The sequence below is a fragment of the Sorex araneus genome, chromosome X, assembly GCF_027595985.1.
Source record: "Sorex araneus isolate mSorAra2 chromosome X, mSorAra2.pri, whole genome shotgun sequence".
In the NCBI taxonomy this organism is placed as follows: domain Eukaryota; kingdom Metazoa; phylum Chordata; class Mammalia; order Eulipotyphla; family Soricidae; genus Sorex; species Sorex araneus.
This window is the reverse complement of record NC_073313.1, coordinates 372,528,072-372,548,376: the sequence shown is the minus strand read 5'-3', so window position 1 is coordinate 372,548,376 and position 20,305 is coordinate 372,528,072. Positions and strand designations below refer to the sequence as shown.

The window sequence follows — 20,305 nt, the reverse complement described above, 5'->3', positions numbered from 1 at the left end:
AGGCAGGGAAGGGAGAGCTGCTGGGGGACGCTGGCCCTGTGTGAGCTTCTTCCTGGGTGGACACGGGCTCCTGCGAGTCAGTTGGTGGTTGCAGAGCTTTGAATTCTTAAGACATTAAAAAAAATATATTTTTAATGTATAACTAGTAATCAATATTGATAATAATTTTCTAATCATGCATGTCCAATGCTGAGACTTTCAGAGGCTTTAATATTTCCTCATTTCAGTGGCCAAGTGACCGAGTCCCACGGAGGCAGGTGCAACTCCACCACGTGTAGAGTTTTGTGCGGGCAAGCATGGGGCAGGGCATGGCACCGGCTGCTTTCAGACTTCACTTTGATTTTTTGGTTCAGGGCCACGCTTGGCAGTGCTGAGGGGTCATTCCTGGGGTCGCTCAGGGCACCACCCGGGCTGCGGGGAGTGGAGCCTGGGTCAGCCGCGCGCCAGGTAAGAGCCCTAAGCCGTGTGCTGTCTCCCGGGCCCGTTCAGCCTTGTTTTGAATGAGCCCTTCAATGAATGATAGACGTATCCGTGCATAAGGACGCCTGCACCTGGGAGAGGTGCTCTGAGAATCACCAGACCCTGCGCAGGACGCCTGGGATTCCTTCTGAAGAGAAGTACCACCGGCAGTTCTTGGGTTCTCAGACAGACCCCAGGACCCACGCAACGCAGCCTGTGGCCCTGGCTAACAGGAAGGGCAACCGGGAGGCGGGGAGTGTCTTCTGCGGAGCGGAGAGCCGGCAGAGCAGCACCCCCTGTGCCAGCCTCTTCTCTCAGAAACACTCACCCGCCCCGCGCCCAGCTGTGCTCCCGGCACGTCAGCATCAGCAGAGAGCTGAGCTCTCCCACGCGGGGCGGCTGGGGGAACGGACAAGCACCCTGAGCTTAGCGCCGCTCAGGAAACCCAGCTCCAACGACTGAATGGTGGGAGGCCAAGACCCCGCGTCTTGCCTCTGAAATGCCCTGCGGGGTCTCCAGCCGCTGGGGAACTGGGTGGTCGCCGAGCTCTGTTGGGAGCGTGGCCGGCTTTGTGCGCCTGGCCCACGGCAGGTGTTAAGCCCACGCTCCGTGAGGGACGTGACGTCCGAGCTGAACTCTAAAACCCAAAGTAGCGGTATGGGGAGGCTGGGTTGGGGGACGTAACCCGGATCACGGGGGCGGAACGTTTATGACTCACAGTGTCCTTGTGAGAGGGACCCCAGGGCTCTCCGGCTCTTCCACCAAGTGAGGACCTTGGAGCAAGAAGGCCGACGACCAGCCACGTGTGCTGGCACGTGTGCGCAGAACCCCGGCTGCCAGATGTGCAGGTGGAAATTCCTACAACGCCCCGTGCTGCTGTCTTAGAGGAGCAGCTTGAGCAAACTGAGGCAAACGCATGCAGGGATATTTGCTGCGCAGTAACCGCAGACCCCAAAGCACGAGTCCCAGTGAAGTCCCCGCTGTCCGGCCACTAGAAGAGCGTTCCTGCCATTCTCAGCAGTTTCTGCGCAGAATCCCGGGGCAGGCCAGTCCCCAGAAAGGCTTCCTGAGGGTCAGGGTCCCATTCCCAGAGCTCTCAACCCAGGAGGGCTAGGAAGGGCTGGGAGGGGGCTGGGGAGAGCAGAGAGAGCCCAGAAGCCGGGGACAGTCCTTCCAGGGATGTGTCTTGGAGTTTGAAGACAATTTGACCTCGTCAGACGGCTTTTCCTTCGATGGCTCTGTGTGACCAGACAAGACTTTCGTGTTTGCTGCCTGCCCCTCTGATGCGGTACACAGAAGCGAGTTTGCGCAGTGTGAGGTGGTGTGTGAGAAGTGCTCAGGCCGTGGCTGGTTCATCAGGAAAGAGCTCCTCAGACCATCTCCGCTGGTCACCTCACGTCATGGGAGAAGGCGGATCCTCTGCAGTGACAAGCAGCATTAAAATGCTGGAACCAGCAGCACAAAGATACGGACACAGCCATGTGGGAGGGAGAAAGGTCAACACAGTGCTGGACATGTGGGTTTCTGTTTTGGGGGTCACACCCAACGATGCTCAGGGGTGACTCCTGGCTCTGCACTCAGGAATTACTCCTGGTGGTGCTCAAGGGACCATATGGGGTGCTGGGGATAGAACCCGGGTTGGCTGTGTGCAAGGCAAATGCTCTCCTCGCTGTGCTATCGCTCCAGCCCCAGGACATGTGGTTTAAGGGGCTCAGCGGGCTCCTGGATTTCTCGGCCTACGCCAGGGTCTACTAGTCAGCAAATACGCTACACACCTAGGAATTCATCCTATGAGGCAAAAACAAACAAACGAACAAAAAACCTAAGAAATTTCCCTTGTGTGCAAAAGTTGAAATGAAAGTGGTTTAAGAGAAATGAATAAAGAGCCCTAAGAAAATCATTTGGAGGGGCTGGAGCAATAGCACAGCGGGTAGGGTGTCTGCCTTGCATGCGGCCAACCCGGGTTCGATTCCCAGCATCCCATATAGTCCCCAGAACACCGCCGGGGTAATTCCTGAGTGCATGAGCCAGGAGTAACCCCTGTGCATTGCCAGGTGTGACCCAAAAAGCAAAAAATAAATAAATAAATAAATAATTTAGATAATTGGGGGAGAGGAACTTCTTGAACTGTGGAAGTTTTCCATCTCCATAGTTTCACATTTAAAGGAAACCCATCAGTCACCGCGCTCTGAAGGAAAGTGATCCGTGTGGGAAGTGCCTGTTCTTCGGAATGAGACGTTCCTTCTGCTTGAGTGGTCAGGGAGAAGTGGTCAGTGGGAAGACGCCTATCGATTCTGATTTGCGGAGAAACTGAGAGCAGGATCCAGCCTCTCCACTTCTTCAGGAAGGGCGCCCTGCCTGGCAGTCTCTGGCCTGCACCTGACTGCGCTGGATTAACAGGAGAGGAGACTCTTCCCTGAGCACTGTGTGGGGAGCACACTGAGGAAGGGACTTTGGGGACGTCACTGGTGGGTCACTGGACTCGGCCGGTGAGTAGGCGGTGGGAAGATCCCTGTTCTACAGCTCGTTTATGTGGGTTTTGTAGACGTGTGACCTGGGTTGACATCCGACGCAGTCCACACCAGGGGTGACACTTACACGGCCCAGCGTCCCTGAGGAGCCAGAGTCCCATGCAGGCCGCCTCTGGTGCGTGGTCAGCAGGAGGCAGGACTGTCCCGGGGGCCTGCCTGTTCTTCCCTCACCTGAGGCTGCGTTTGATGGCCGGGAAGTGGTTTTGACTAGGGTGGAGCACGGGGCCGAGATCTGCCTCTTGAGTGTGCCCCCAGGCTGCGGGAGCCGCCAGCCCTCGGCCAGTGGCCTGTCCCAGGAGCCCACCTGGCCACGAGGGGCTGAGAGGGTTCTGATGCTTCGGACTTTCCAGTCTACCTGGGATCGAATCTCTTTTTCCTTTAAATTCACTGACAGCGTTGTCCGATCCCATGGGTGAAGGTGCGGGTGGAGCCAGGTTTGGAGAGAAACTACAGCCCATCTTGGTCTAGGACACCTAGTTCCAAGATGGGCGTTATCCTCTATGGTCAAGTGAACCCATTTATATATTGAGTTACTGCAATCTGGTCTCCACAGTTTAACAAATTTCCAAATTCTGAAGATAACTCACGCCTGAACATCATTCCACAGATAAGAAGTCAGTTGGTTGTTCTGTCTATGCCTGTTCTCTGTATCTTACCATCTGCTATCATGAAACTTTTTGTTGTTGTTGTTTTGTTTGGGGGCCACTCCCAGTGGTGTTCAGGGCTTACTCCTGGCTCTGTGCTCAGGGTTCAGTCTTGGCAGTGCTCGAGGACCCCTATGGGGTGCCAGGGATCAAGCCCCAGTAGGTCGCATGCAAGGCAAACACCCTACCCACTGTGCCATCTTTCTGGCCCCACCTTTTTTGAATTCACTGCTTGTGTAGTGCATTTCACACAGTCAGCCCCACCGTGGCTCCAACATCTGAAATGCATAACAGAGCCTAGGAGGCAGCCCTCCTGGTCAGGCTTTGTGCTCAGTCGGTCTCTTCTGTATCCAGAGGATGAATAAACAAGCATGCACGAATGTGGAAACATGAATACATATATGCTAGCGACATGGCCCAGAGTGCACAAACCCTAGATTTCGGCACACATTGTTTTGTACATTTTCACACATCTAACCAGATGCTGTAATTTTCCAGCACAGTTCTTAGAGAACTCACGTTGTTCATCCCAGACGATCAGTGTTTCAACGCGCAGTGCCCCCTCAGGTGCTCTTTCTGGCCTTCCCTAGTGCTGGCTTTGCTTTGTTCTTTCTTCAATTTGATGACGAGACGAAGAGGAACAGGAGCATCTGCCGTTTCACCCGTGTCCTCGTGCTTACGGACTTGCTACGCCAAGGACAGGCACCAGTTTATTCCAGCAGATGCTGCCGAGTTTCCCCGCCGAGGGTTTGAGCCATTCCATACTCCCACCAGTAATTTGTGAGGCTCTTCTTTGCCAGGATGTGTTACCAACTTATGGCTTTTGCCACTTTGTTAAGTAGAAATGGCTTCTCGGTGGAATTTTAATTCCCTTTCTCTGTAAGAGTAGAAGAGTCGAGTGTTTTCAATGAGCAAACATTGATTGAGTGCCTCCTAGGTGCCAGGATTGTTCTAGAAGCCAGGAATAGAAAAGTGAGCTGAACCAGGCAAAAATCACTGAAGGTTGGATGTGACTATCTAGTGTGTGTGACGGTGATAGTTCTGAAGAAAATTCACCTCAAATGAGCTGCCCAAGATGCCTTGGTGACTGTGAAGATATGTTTTTCCCAGACGGCGTATTCTGAGCGGAGCTTGAAGGTGAGGGGAGGAATGACTTTGAAGACCTATTGTATCTTTACTGCTGCTTCCTTGTTTTTCTGTGTTTGTCCTCATCTTTCCCTAAAGCTTCCGAGGCTATCTGTATACAGCAAACAACCCCTTTCCACGTAGATGAACCTGGGGGAAGGTGGTGCCACCCCCACTGGCTCAGGTATTACTCCTGGCTTTGTGCTCGGGGTGACCCCTTCCCTGTGCTCTGGAATCACTGCTGGCAATGCTCGGAGGGGGTCATGTGCAGAGCTGGGACAGACCTGGCTCTGTTCAAGGCCAGCACCTCACCCACTCGGCTCCCTACCCGGAAGGTGAATTAAAATATTGCTCCCATGACTACTCTCCTTGCTCAGATGAAGCTGGAACTGTTAGGAGCTTTGTTCATTTTAGGTGCCCAGTTCACCTTTTTAAAAGCGATTTGAATTTATCCCCATAAATTATTCTTAGTCAAAATCAGAAATCTTTCTAAGGGGCTGGGCATGTTCAGCACAGGCCCCGTGACCCCGGGGATCCCCTCTGGCCACCCTGTCCCCTGGCTGTCGCTCGAAGGCGGCCAGCACTGCTGTAAGCAGCCTGACAGAGCCAAGCTGGAACCATCGCTCTGGCGCCAAGTCCAGGCACGCACTGGTTCACGGTCTTGTTCTGTCTGTCTGTCTGTCTGTCCAGTCCGCGGGAGATGTGCTCTGAAGGCGGGGCATGGACACATCCCCTGATGGCCCGTGTCCCAGACACCCTACCCACTGCCCAGTCCTTTCCTCACCGTCAGCCATCTCACTGCCCAGCCTAGCTTCCTCCGTTCTCTTGGGTCAGGTTCCAGCAAGGCCTTCGGCTTTGGGTGCCGTGCCTTTCGCTGGTCTTGCTTCCAAGGTCGCAGGAAGTATTGCATTCTCTCCGGATTCTGTTTCGTAGCACGGCACTGTAGCACTGCCATCCCGTCGATGACAGCTCCAGCGGGCACCAGTCTCCATGTGAGACTTGTTACTGTTTTTGGCATATCCAATATGCACGGGGAGCTTGCCAGGCTCTGCCATGCGGGCGGGATACTCTCGGTAGCTTGCGGGTTCTCCGAGAGGGACGGAGGAATCGAACTCGGGTCAGCTGCGCGCAAGGCAAACGCCCTACCCGCTGTGTTATCGCTCCGGTCCTGTTTCATAAATGGGGAAAATCCACATTTTTGAAGACTTCCTGTGAGAACAACGTCTCTGCATTTCAGTGGTTTCAGGGACCCTCATTTGCGCGCTCCGGCCCGAGGGGTCAGTTCTCTGCTCCGGCCCAGGTCAGGGCCTGTGTCCTTCCCCCCCTCCCCCGACACACACACACACACGTGCCCTGAGACGCTTATTTCCATCTGCTGATTCTCAGGCCGGGGCCTTCTGCGGGCGCTGCCGTGGGTCCTGGCTCTAGAATACTAACCTCTCACTTGGCTCCGTCGGTTTAACTCCCCGATTTGTGTTCCAGGGTCACTCACCAGGGGATGCTCCGTGGCTGCCTCCCGCTCTCCGGCCCGCAGGGAGCCTGTCCACTGCGGGCTTGCTGAGGGAACTGATGAGGGAACTGAGGAGAAAGAGTACTGGGCGAGGTGCTCGCCCCAGTGACTCTGCGGCGCTGTGCTTCCCATCCCGTCAGCAACTGTCTCAGGACGGCGCTGTCCCCGGCCAGCCAGTGGCACCAGCACCGAGGTCTCCTCCTGAGGCCCCACCCACCTCTTGCCCAGATTCGGAGGTTTCCAGCTGCCTCTCCAGAATGCCGGGGCTGCTCGTGCCTCCCCAGACCCTGATGTCCAGAGATTCCCGGTTAGCGCCAGGCCTCCCGATTCTGTGCATTTCCCCAGAGCCGAGAAGGTGCCCAGTGCGTGCCCCACGCTACCTGGTGAGGGGGCTGCACCTCTCGCTCCCTGGGGGCGCCGCTCCCACCTGCCCCTTGGCCGCCAACCCCCCGGGGCGCTGCAGGGCTCTGGAGGGGCACGTCCTCTGGCCAGGCCCAGGACGGGTCACTGGATCTCCAGGCTCCTCCCGCCCGCAGGCAGAGTCTCAGCTGAGCCCTCCCGCAGCTGCCCGGGCCGCCCCATGGACTCTCACCCCGACGGCTGGCACAGCCGGAGCTTCAGGGGAGAGGCTGAGACGCTGGTGAGCCTGGCGCCCTCGGGAATGTCCACCTGCTCGCTCATCTGTTCCGTGCGTGACTGAGGGTGCCTCGTCACGTGTGTGTTTGACGCGTGTCATCCTTTGGGGCTCACCCTGAACCCGCCTTGGGGACAAACATTCTGTGCCCGTGGCCGCCCGCTGCCACGGTGCTGGCCCAGATCCAACTCTCAGAACCTCCCGCCCGTGATCCTTCCTCGGTCAGGTGCCAGCCCTGTGACGAGTCTCTGCTTGGCTCCAGGGAAAACAATCTGTTTGGATTTTCCATCTGCCTTGGCATTCCTCGTGGTCATTTCTATTTTCATGGGGAATAGCTATAGCATGTAAGCTTTCTGCTTCATGGAGAGCTGGGTAAATGTTTCCTTTTAAAGATTTTTTTGTGTGTGTGGTTTCCTATGCAGATACGAACAGATGCACACGTCAGTATGTGTCAACATATTTGAGTGACCGTGAGACTGTACACCAGATTACAGATAAATATGTCATTTGTATGATACGGACATGTCTGGATGAGAATATTTTGCTTGGCTACTAGCATTTTCTCCTCTTTTCTTTATTAGGTGACAATGTCTTTCTTTGACTTTATTGGGGAGATGTACGGGAACGACACGTGGTATGGTACATACAGAACCAGAACCAGCTCTTCTACTTGATTGTGCTCATGAGCTTTTCCCCCATCTGACCTTTTTCTTTTTATCATTTGTTTTCTTTTGCTTTATTTTTTCCATTTTCTTTGTTATTCTTCAGCTTTGGGTGATTTTCTCGCTGGTTTTGTGTTTTGCAAGTAGATCAAAGATTCATGCTTGCTATTTTTTCTCTCTGTGCCTCTTGGTACACGGCGTGCTCAGCATAGCTCTGGCTGTGTCTGATGGCTCGCACTTGTCAGTACTCCACAGTCCTCAGACACCTACCAGTTTTTTAAGAGAACTAGAAATTTAAAGGTGGGATAAAGTTTATTTTTCTCTGCTCTGTGAGTTTTAAGTTTTGGCTTTGTGGTAGGGTGAAATATTCCCTGTCAAACTGGTGTTTCTAAGTTTTTCCTTCAAGTCTAACACATGATTGTTCTCTGTAAATATTCTCTGGGCATGTAAGGGAGGGGCCAATGTCCAGAGGGTGATGTATATATTGAACATAATTCCAAGTTATTCATTTATGCCTTTTCCCCTCCTTCTCAATCCCAGGTTTGAATCACGGAGGCTAGGAGATTTTTCATGATGTATGCCTTCAACATATTTCTAATTCTGTTGCGGTCGCATTTTTAGAGGCCACACAGGAATTCTCTCGCGTCTTGGCGGGGGGCTGCTGCTCCCGCCCCTGCAAGTGGCCCCTCCAGCCCGGCCGGAGTCTGGAGCCCCGAGGCTGTGCCTCACGCCTGCTCACTTGCAGGACGTGCAGCTTTTCCTGCCTTCCTTATTTCCAACGCAACTTTCTTTCTTTGTCTTCACTCCACTATTGTGTACTAGTTTTGCATCACTTTAATTGGGGTCTGGTTCTTGATGACTGAAACTTCCTTTTCCTCTTGGGGGCTGGGGGGAGGCAGAGGGGTGCTCAGGGCTTCTTTCTGGCTCTGTGCTCAGAGATCACTCCCTGTGTACCATACGGGGGTGCCCGGGACCGAACCCGGGTCGGCCATGTGCAAGGCCAGCGTCCTACGAGCTGGGCTGTCAGTCCTGGCCCTGAAGCCAACCCTAGTTCCTGCCAGAGAGCAGGTACTTCAGCCTCCGGAAGCCTTGCGCTTCCATCCATGAGAGCAGGAGTAAGGGGACCGGGTTCCTGGAACGGTCTCTCCAGGCCCGCTCCAAGGGGGCTTCTCCGAGACCCTGTTTAGTCTCCAGCTGCAGCTTCCACCCGGCGAAAGGGATTCCTCCTGGGAGAGCACTGCCCAGCGCTGTCCCGGCTTTCTGGCAAGGCGCCCAGCAGCGGCACTGCCGCCTTCACGCCGGGAACGTAACGCCAGGACTGGGGTAAAGGAGCTCGAGGGACAGGGCGTAAGGTGGCCCTCATTCCTCGGCCGCTGCTGGCGGCTCACGTCCTTACAGTGGGACCGGGCGATGCTTCCAGCAATGAGGGCGGAATGGTTTGGAGAAACTGCTGGAAAGACGCAATGAAAGGCCAGGAGTACCGCGGCTTTATTAGGAAAATGCCAGACAGTGCTCGCAGCGTCTGGAAAATAAGATTACCAGTTTGTTCTGGACCCCAGAGCGAGGAACGCGCTCCCACAGGGGCTGGGCTGGCAGGTCTGCTCCGAGATCGTGTGGGGGCATCCTTTGGGCGCGCTCGAGCCTTGGGTTGTGGCGGGGCTGGGGCGGCTGCGGGCCCACAGCTCTGTCCCTCGGAAACGGGACCCACTTGCAGCTCAAGTCTGAGCCCAGACATCCTGCAGTTTAAGTTTCAGTGTATTTGATGTTAAATCAGTGGGGAGGAAATCATAAGAAAGTAGAAGAGTGAGCACGTGGGGAAGAGGGAGGGAGGGATGGTGAGGGGTGGCTGGTCCCGCGCCGGCTGGCCGGGTGGGGGGACAGGTTTCAGGCCCCTCACTGAGGCTTGTGTCTTCTCTCCTGGAGTGTCTCTCAGAGACTCTGCGGGGGGGCGGGGTGGATTGTTAAGACTCTTCCTGCTTTTGACAGCTTGGGGATGATTTATGAGGCGCTCAGCACACTTCTCCCCCTGTATAGATTTTCTGGCTTTTCTCTGTTCCGCTTCCAGCGGGTTGAGTGACACACAACTGAGAGGGCACCATTGAGTGAGGGGTCCAGTTCTCTCTGTGACCGGGACGCGGCTGGCCTCCTGTGTGTCGGCCCTTTCCCAGGGAAAGGCCGGTGCTTCTGATCCCCATGCAGACCTGTCAGGGTGGCTGTCTGTCTGTCGCCGTCAGTCCCCAGGCCCTGGCCTCAGGCTGCCTGCTAGGACCAGCCTCGGGGGGGGGGGGGGGAAGGGGGGGCCGGGTGGAGGGTTTTGCATTCATTCTTCTTCACTTCGGCCATCTGCCCAGTTACCTGGCAGCTGCTCTTCACCTTGCTGGGAAACAACTGCAGGTGCCCTAGCGGGCCACACATGAGCTCAGGGAAGGTCCAGGCGCTCGGTCCACGCCCTGGCCGCTCAGACGGCAAGCTCACGGCGTGGGAAGAGGAGGCGTGCCGTCTTAGGGAACGGACACACTGGCTCAGAGAATTTAGTCCATGGATTGAAATTCCAGTTCTTATATTTGTCCAAAAATCCTTAGAGAAACTTCTTTTAAAATTTTTTTTTATTGAGTCACCATGTGGAAAGTTACAAAGTTTTCAGGTTTAAGTCTCAGTTATACAATGCTCGAACACCCATCCCTTCACCAGTGCACATATTCCACCACCAAGAATCGAAGTATAGCTCCACCCTGTCCCCCCACACCCCTAGCCCCCCCACACCCCTAGCCCTCCCCACCAGCCCTAGCCACCCCCCTTGCCTAGAGAAACTTTGTTTCTTAATTAACAATGCTCTGTTTAAGGATTTACAGGCGCTGGAACTTAAGAAGCCCGGTGAGCAGTGACCAAACCAGCACAAAGACATGGATACGGGATGTTTCGAAATGTCTCAGAATCAAACTCCAGGGAGACAGTAATTGGAGGCCATGGGCGCTGAGTACCCAGGAGACTCAGCGAGAGAGAGACCCGCCCCCCCCACAGGTACCCCGCACCCCGCCCAGCCTGCGTGTCTCTTGCTCCCTGTCGGAGTTGGGGTGCCTGATGCCAGCAGACGTCACACCTTCCCACCCTGTGCTTTTCCAGTCCCTCCACGGGCATTTTTCTAGAAACCATCTTTGTTCCCGTTTGCATCCCGTTCCCGTCCACATAGTTTCAGGTCCTAAGGCACAACAGTTTAAAATGGCATCTTAGAAACAAAGGCGATTTAGTCAGAGGCAAACAGTGCGCGCGGACGTTCTGTTAGGGTCCCGGCAGTGACGAGAGACTCACTGCCCTCGAGGTCACCTGTCACCTCGTAGTGTTAGCTCTCAAGATGCCTTTATTACGGCAATGGAATAATCTTGCCTCTCCTAGTTTAGCTCTCTCGCCCACTCTCTCTACAGACACAGTATTTTAAATGTTGGGAGTTAGCTGCCGTGGGCCCACTAAGATTTCCCTTTTCAGGCTATTCAAAAGCATCATTTCCTCTTCTAGACAAAAGCATCATTACAGTCTCCCTCTTCTATGTGCCAACAAAAGAACAAAGTGTCCCCTCTCGGCAGACTCAACCGTGGATTAAATATGAACACAGGAACCAAACAAAGGAAGAACTTTACAGACCAGATGATGACTCCATACTGCATTCTTACTTGGAAGTAGAAATGTAAGGATACTTAAACTTTTATAAGCAAGTATGCTGAGAGAGAGAGAGAGAGAGAGAGAGAGAGAGAGAGAGGGAGGGAGGGAGAGAAGAAAATTGCCTGTCATAGAGGCAGGCAGGGATTTGGTTGGGGGGTGGGGGTGATGGGAAGGAATCTGGGGACCCCGGTGCTGGGAAATGTACACTGGTGGAGAGATTGGTGTTGGAATAGTGTATGACTGAAATACAATCATGAACAGCTTTGTAAGGGTCTATCTCATGGCGATTTAATAAAAAAGTTAAAATAGTAATAATGGTCTTATATGAAAATATTTTTGGCTATAATGACATTTCCTCTCCTTCATTTATCTGGTAATATTATTAACTGTAGCACAATGTGCTGTGTGTGTGTGTGTGTGTGTGTGTGTGTGTGTTTGTTTGGGAGGATGATGGCAATTGATATGCACAGGGCCAGGGGCTAAACAGGCTAATAATTCTACACCTAGGTACCAGGGTACGGTGCCGCTCAGGTGCTGGGTACTTCGGGGCCACCCAGCTGGGTCTAGTCCCTCCGGGTCACATTGACAACACGTAAGAACCTCCAGGGTTTTACTCAGTGATGTCAAGGACCCAGTCAGGGTCAGTTGCTTGCAAAGCTTGTGCCTCAATCATTTATTTCATATTTGGGGGCCACATCTGATGACACCCAAGGCTCTGTTCTGGCTCTGCACTGAGGAATCACTTCTGGGGGGTGCTGGGGCCTTGTGGGGTCCCAGAATAAAACTGGGTGCTGTGCGCAAGGCAGGCCGCTTTCCCGCTGCACAATCTCTCTGCTCCCCCCATTAGCAAAATTTAAAAAAATTATTGAAGTACCTTTACAAATAATAAAGTGTAGATGTAGATTAATTTAGACAATGTATATATCTCCTAAGTAATACGACCCAGATTTAGAACTCGTCCATTAAGATAGCAAGACCCTAAAGCACCCGGTTAAATTTGAATTTCGAAAATAGCTATGTCTCATGCAATATTTGCAAAATCATAAAGTGTATCAATTTTTAGATCAAATTTAGCAGGATATCCTGTGTCCTCTGAGAAATATGATCCCCTCTGCCCACAGACTAATCGATCTCGCTCCTGGTTCCACACACCCAGCTCAGCCTGAAGTGGTCTCCACGAACAAATGAGATTAGTCCCTTGAGTCACATTCTCAGAATCTTGCAGTTCCTGCTACTTTGTGTGTGGCTGCTTCTACTCAACAGAATGTTTGGGAATTCATTACTCTTGTTGGCGTATTGGCGATTCTTATACTTATGAGTGGATTATATTTTATTGTGAGAAAATGGCATAACTGATCTATTTAAGTTTTGATGGATATTTGTGTTATTTTCAAGTTTTGGCTGTAGGGAATCAAGCCACACTGAATATTCGCGTACACACTGAGTGGACAGAAGTTTCTAATTTTCTCAAGAAATTCATGGTAAGTTTATGTTTAAACAGATGAGAAGCTTCAATGCTGTTTCCCAAAGGCGTGTCTTACTTTAGACCAGCTGGGCATGAGAACCCTGGCTGGTGTGTTTCTTCACCGTCATTGTCTGCTTCATAGACAATGAACTACAAAGAATGTAAACTCAGATTTACCATTTTTGCCTTTTATAGACACTATTTTGCAAAGCTCTCTATGCATATTATATGTAATACATATATGTAGTGTATATAACACATAGTATTAGTATAGAGTCTGTAAGTATTCTGTTACTTATGACAACCTAAGCCCTTTGAAGTAAGTGTATTATTCCATGTTCATATGTTCCTCTAAGATCAATTCCTAGTAGGCATTTATTGAATACACATATATACTGGATTATTAAAAACTACATAAAAAGACAATCTATCAGGCCATAGACACTTACCTTGCACTCAGCTGACCCAGGTTCAATCCTGGAACCATAAGGTACCCCGAGCACTGTGAGGAGTGACCCCCTCAGCACCGCTCGGGACTAAGCCCTCAATACCACTGTGTGAGACTTTAAAATAAAAAAAATTAAAAAGACAATGTGTCTGCTGTGAATTAGATTAAGTGAATTAGGGGAAAGTGTCTCTTTGCTGTGTTATTTTTTAAATAGAGGTGATGGTAAACATTAAGTCATTTTATAGGGTTCCAATAAATAAGAAAATGTACAGCTACAGTGAAAGGACTTAGAGTAAGATCTTGGGCTGGAGATCGTATCCTAGCTAGGCAGGGCACGTGCCTTGCTCATGACTGACCCTCCTCAGAGCCTCACCGTTATATCCCTGAGCAGCATCCGGAGTGACCCCTGGACACGGAGCAAGGAATAAGCCCTGAGCTTGTCAGATGTGGTCCCAAAGCCAACAAACAAAAATCTGTGCATGTTTCCACTCATAAATGTTGGTGGCGACATCGCCATTCTCACCACAAACACTTTCATGAACAAATCACCCATTTCCTTTCTAGGTAATTCAGAACATGTCACATTCTACTCGCCTCCAACATGACCTTTGATACTATATTATGACCAAGCGTGATATGTAGAAATACGTGCAAATGGAATTCAGCTTCAAGGGAGACTAGATGACTTTCTGCAAAAAAGAACGCCCGTGGGAGCTGCAGATTTTCCCACAACCCGAGACCTTGTTCTTTGGTTTATCAATCACCGTGATCTAATTCCAGCTCTCTGTGGTACAGGATTAACATTTTGAATCTCTTTAGGGCATAAGTTGGTCTATAGAAATGTGTCTCCAGCAAGTTACAAACTGACTTGTTACATGGGTTACATTTCATTTGGTGTCTGGGCCCTCTCTGCCTTCCAAATTAGATCTTCTCTCTTATTTTAGTCTGCTTAAAAGGTTAAAAATCAAATTAAAACTTGTTTAATTAATTTAGGTGGGTCTTAGTAGTCCTGTGTATATCAAGCGAACTACAGCAATCATATTAGTGCTATTTATAATCCCAGGCCACTGCATGACAGCACGAAGACAAGCTATAATTTAATCTAGCTCAGTTTGAGAAAAGCAGGCTCTAAGCTTGGCTTGTGTTCAACCCCCCGAGAAGTCAAAACAAAACTTATGATTGAAAAAAGGAGCTTTGGAAAATGGGGAAGATTTGGACCCATTCACCGGGCAGTGCTGTTGGGTACTTACTTTTTTGTTTCCCTAATCTTAGGTTGAAAGTCGTTCTAAACACGGCAACCCAGAACCCACGAGAACAGGCATAGTTTGAGATGGACGGTCAAGAGTGCTCTCGGGAAGAGACGTTCTGTTTGGTCGGACGAAGACCGTGGGCCGAGAAACGTCAGAAGCTGGTCTGTGGGCCTCCTGTCTTATCTTCTACCTCAGTTTCCCCCTTGGCTGCCCACCCGGATCCTTCCTGCCCACCTGGATTGTGCACCCATTCAATTCTCTGAATCGTGTTCAGATTCGTTCAAGCAATACCCACCCAGTTGATATTAATATCAATTGAATGTGAATCTGAAGCTCCAACGTGACTTGGCCCCCCACGAGTCTCCTTGGGACTATTCTGTAGAAGACAAGAAGGGGTGAGACCGGAAGCCTTCAGTCGACTGGGTGCAGGTGAGGGTCTCCACGGCCTCCCTGCAGGTATGAGCAGGAGTGGACGGACTTGTCCCCGAAGTGCGTGGCTTGTTGTCTGCCCAGAGGACTGAGAGTCCGGCTTGCTCGAGCAGGCCTTTGATCCCAGGTGCCTTCGAGAAGCAGTGCTCTCAATAAACTTGGCTTTGCACCCACGGTGGACCCAAGGCTCCTTGCCCCTGGGTTCTCAGCTCTCTGGTGGTGAGGGGGGTGGGGGGGATGGTGAGATCACCACACTGTCCATAAACAAATGTGAGACCATCACACTGTCCATGAGCAAGTGTATTTCAGCAGCGAAGGACTGAGATATTATTACGTGAAAAATAACATTCCTCACCTCCTACTCCAGAGGTTTCTGCCTCCAGGCCAGACTTTCCCGAAGATGTGGGGGACGCTGACCACCCCCCAGGGCGGGCTGCAGTGGAGGGCTTGTGCCGACTCGCTCCCTGGAGTAAGGTCTGTAAAGTGCATTGTATTTATAGAATGCGTGTTATGGCATCATTCACAAAACCACGAATAAATTTATTCTATAAATTAATTTAATTAATTGATAAAATAAATTAATTCATAAAATTAAAATAATTAATTATAAATTAATTAGAACTTCTCAAAGCACTCGGCAGAGTCCTTCATTCCCAGACGTACTTCCAGGACCACTGAGATTAGCCCTAACTCCCCTGAAGGTCTTGCTGCCATGATGTGTAGCTACAAATACTGGGATGCTCCTGCCAGTCGCTCACCGTGGACAGTGGAGAGAGACGGTCGCAGGAGACGTGGGGCAACATGCTGAGCATGCACAGGACGGAAGGGCCACAAGGGTCGGCCCCCGATCACGGTCCGCCTGGGCACAGGTCACTCCAGGGCCAGACTGCACAGCAGCGCCCCGAGTCCTGCCTTGAAGCATCTCTGGGGTCTCTCCTCTCCCGCTTTCATCTTAGAAAGGATGCAAGGCGCGTCCACTGCAGACGTTCACCACAGCCATGGTCAGAGAGGTGGAAGCCAGGCTGTCTTTGCACTCTCTCTGGATTTTCCTGGAGCCGCCACTGTTCTTGCTCAGAAAGCCTTTCGGATCCTTTGCACCGACATATTTTAAAGCAGCCTCTGCCTTTAAACTACAGTGAGTAGTGGGAGAATCACACTTTTATAATGCTCAGGACTGAAGACCAAAGTATTTGCAAAACCAAAGGCACACGTTGGTGGACTCCCAGGTTACGATGGAGATCACTAGGAGGTGGGTCTGCAGTTCAGGAAGACTGGTACAGTAGGTGGACATGATGGGCACTTGATGAAATTGTATTTGACAGTGAATTGTCAAATAGTAGTTGACAGTGAAGGAGCCCACGCTGACCACCAAGGAGGGGGCGACTTGTGACGTGTCATTTCAGTGAGTTGGATAGTCTTTCTCCGATAAACGCAGTCCATAGGGTGTGGGATTTTGCTATATTCCTACAGAGTATCTTATCATCTATATAATATTCATTTCTGTCTCTATTGTATAAATATAAAATGTTTTATATTTATTCTATAAATTATTCATAATTTATTTATAAATTTATTCTATAAATTAATTTAATTAATTGATAAAATAAATTAATTTATAAAATTAAAATAATTAATTATAAATTATTTATGAATTTATTCTATAAATTAATTTATTAATTTATTCTATAAATTAGAACCAGTTTATTGTGCAAATGTGACAGAGGAAGGTATGATGCCACTTGCCCTCTCCACCCTGGTCACCAGGCTCAGTGTCTGTATAGCGCCCAGGTTGTTGGACGCATCGTCCTTTAACCTCAGAGATTAGTAGACAATGAAATGTCTTGGTGCCAGGACCTGGCCCCGGTGAACATGTCTGATGCAGGAACCCTGCAAGGATTAAGAAAAGGGACAAGTAAGAGAGAAAAAGCAAGAGATTCGGGAGCGCTCGGCCCCACAGGCTGAGGGCCCAGACTGCCCTCCACGTGCGTTATTTATTGCTTAGAACCAGTCATCATCCGAGGGAGAACAGTGTTCTCCGGGCAAATCCCTATCAGTCTCTGCAGGCTAGACATATCTGAGGGCCTTAGTCTATCAGGACAAGCATCTTAGTAATGGGCTTCCTCAGGGGGAGGTTCTTCCAGGCGGAGCAGCGGAGATTAGAGCAGCTACGTCCACAGGGGAAGCGTTATGCTCGGCCAACAGCAGGCTGGGTTTAAAGGTTTCATCAAGTGCCCATCATGTCCACCTATTGTACCAGTCTTTCAGAACTGCAGACCCCACCCCCTAGTGATCTCCATCATAATCTGGGAGTCCACCAACGTGTGCCTTTGGTTTTGCAAATACTTTGGTCTTCAGTCCTGAGCATTATAAAAGCGTGATTCTCCCACCACTCACTGTAGGATTTAATATGGATCTACAAAGAATTCTTCAAGAGCTGAGGGTGCTTCAGTGGAATATTACGCAGCTGTAAGAAATGATGAAATTATGCAATTTGTGGCAACAAGGAGCTGGGAGATTACATGAAGGCAGAGGGTAAACACAGGATGATATCAATTATACATGGTATTTAGAATAAGTAGATGAAGGAATGCAATGGTTTAAAGGGGGCTGCCTAGATCACCTCAACCTTGGCCCCAGAGTATATGGAGAAGGAAAGAAACTGAGTCAAGGTGAGAGGGAAGAGACAGATGAGAAGCAATGGGACACGGGTCAGGGGGACTCAGGTACATGGGTGGTGTTAAGGAATAACAGAGCTAAATAGCCAGATCACAGAGTTAACACTGAATTCGCAAGGCCCAAACTCTAACAAGTGAGTTTCAAAAGGTCAAAAGGGCAGGCTGGGAGGGTGGGGCCAGCAGCCACCCTCCACCACCAGCAGGACACTTCAGGGGCAAAGAGACACTGATGGCTCTGGAACATTATAGTGTAAAACTCAACCGTGAATAACTTTGCAAATCATGGTGTCTCAATAAAATAAAAATTTTAAAGGATTAGTAAAATAAGAAAGAAGGTGAGGGTTCTGTGTCCTTGGTGAGTGCTATTTTGCAAACACCAAGAAAGGTATCTGAGCACTTCTGTAGGTCTCTCAAAATATCAGAACTGTGACGGAATAGTGGCTAGACCCTAGGCCACGCTCAGAGATTGAGTGCTGAGAACACGTGCAGCCTTACCCAAAGACCACGCAAGACCTGTGTGGTCTTACCCCAAGACCACCTCTAAGACACAGCCGTAGTGTCTCTGCTGTGGGGAACTGGACTGAACCACCAGGCAGGGGCTGGATCTACCACCGAGCTCCCACCTGACTCTCCAGCCTTGATACATCGGAATCATTTGTGACCTATATTAATATATTAATTAGCATTTATTGCAAAGCTAGCTAAGGTTATATATGTTTGAGTACCCATCAGGAAGCGGTTTTAAATTTGATCATAGCATCAACTTCTACCACTCCTTTACAAAGGGACTCTTCAAACCCCACATGAATAGGACTTTAGCACACGCCTCCATAATGCATTCACATTCAGCAGTTCTTCACTAGCTTCGCTGTCGCACGCCAAGCTTATGGCACCATCGTCTCTCACCTGGATTTCTCAGGTTTCCCAGTTGATTTCCTGTCTCTCCCATGTTCCTCAGTGCAGCAGGGGGAAATTTTCCTCCTCTGTGCTTTACTCAGCCTGACTGAAGGATCAAATAAATATCGGACAGATTAGAAGGAGAAAAAGATTCACTAATCTAATTTTGTATGTATGGGGATTTTACGTGGGCATGTGGGTGAAATTATATATATATATACGTATACATATATATCATTAATAAACAAGGTACAAATGACCTCTCCAAATGGCAGTCCCGTGTTAAGATTTTCATCTCCAATGTAAAGTCTACTGAGGCAGATGTACTACCTCCTTCATCTGTAAGTAGTAAACAAGGAATAATCCTTTATTCAAAATCATACTGTACTTTTAAAGGTAGTAACCACTCCTTGTGATTTTTTTTTTTTGCTTTTTGGGTCACACCCGGCGATACTAGGGGTTCCTCCTGGCTCTGTACTCAGGAATTACCCCCTGGCAGTGCTCAGGGGACCATATGGGATGCCGGTCATCGAACCCGGGTCGGCCGCATGCAAGGCAAACGCCCTACCCGCTGTGCTATTGCTCTGGCCCCCTGAATACATATTTTATAATCAAATTCATGATGTAACTGGCAGTAAAAAGCATGAGGGACAGGGATTATAGACATAGCTCATTGGTAAAATGATTATATGACACCCTATGGGTGTCCCATGGTACACACCCACCTCCACTTCCAAATACAAATATGTAGATTCTTGGAAAGTTTTTTATCATATATGTACACACATTACCCAGCTGGAGCAATAGCACAGCAGGTAGGGTATTTGCCTTGCACGCAGCCAACCTGGGTTTGATTCCTCCGCCCTTCTTGGAGACCCCGGCAAGCTAACGAGAGTGTCCTGCCCGCGTGGCAAAGCCTGGCAAACTACCCGTGGTATATTTGATATGCCAAAAACAGTCACAGCAAGTCTCACCATGGAGACGTTACTGGTGCCCGCTCGAGCAAATCGATGAACAATGGGATGACAGTGCTACAGTGCTATATATATATATATATATACATATATATATATACACACACATATATCACACACATACCTATATATATCCTGAGTTTAGAAGAGGGGTAAGTGTTGGGACTTCAGGGGAGAAGAGGGAATTGGGGAGACCAGATGTTCTGTGAGTAGGTGTCTGCCTTGCCACAACAAGTTTCTCAAATTAAAAGGTTATGTTTATGGTATAAACTTTAATTTAGGAGAAGAGCATACTTTTTCCATTTTTAGGTGAAGAGAGTGGGAAAAGGTTCTCATGAGTCTGCAGCCCCGTGACCTTTGAGTGGAATCAATCCACATGCTACAGAAGCTTTCGGAGTCTTTTCAGAAGCTTCTAGTGCCTCCATGATTGGACTCCTGCTGTCCACCTGCCAGCTCTCCTCGCCCAGCTGGCCAGGTGTGGGCACGCTGGCCTTCCGGCGTCTTCCTGAGCGTGTCTGTCCCTGTAGGGGAGGAGCTATCTGTTCTACACTCAGATGGAAGAGCTAGTCTCAAATGCAGCCCTCGGAGAAGATTCGGGGACACAGTAAGTCTTGTTCCAAGGGCTCGTAAGAAGTGGGGACGGGAGCCTTATTGGAAATCCTAGGACAGGGACCCTTGCAAAGTGGCAGAAATCTTTAGTGACATTGCTGTCATATGAGTAGGGGGATCTGATAATTCCAAAGCTTTTCTCTCTCTCTATCTCTCTCTCTTTCTTTCTTTTTCTCTTTCTTTCTTTCTTTCTTTCTCTCTCTCTCTTTCTTTCTTTCTTTCTTTCTTTCTTTCTTTCTTTCTTTCTTTCTTTCTTTCTTTCTTTCTTTCTTTCTTTCTCTCTCTCTTTCTCTCTTTCTTTCTCTCTCTCTTTCTTTTCTCTCTCTCTTTCTTTCT

General features: G+C 49.9%; 1 long non-coding RNA gene across 2 annotated transcripts; it reads left to right on the top strand.

The window, feature by feature from the left end:
- Positions 1 to 11,107: 11,107 nt before the first annotated feature.
- LOC129400112 (uncharacterized) lies at positions 11,108 to 15,235 on the top strand. 2 transcript variants are annotated; one of them, XR_008627436.1, is made up of 3 exons: positions 11,108 to 11,247; positions 12,618 to 12,703; positions 14,408 to 15,235. It is a non-coding gene; the product is annotated as an uncharacterized LOC129400112 (long non-coding RNA). The 2 variants fall into 2 exon arrangements; XR_008627435.1 differs by lacking the exon at positions 14,408 to 15,235 and adding an exon at positions 13,700 to 13,881.
- The last annotated feature ends 5,070 nt before the right edge of the window (positions 15,236 to 20,305 follow it).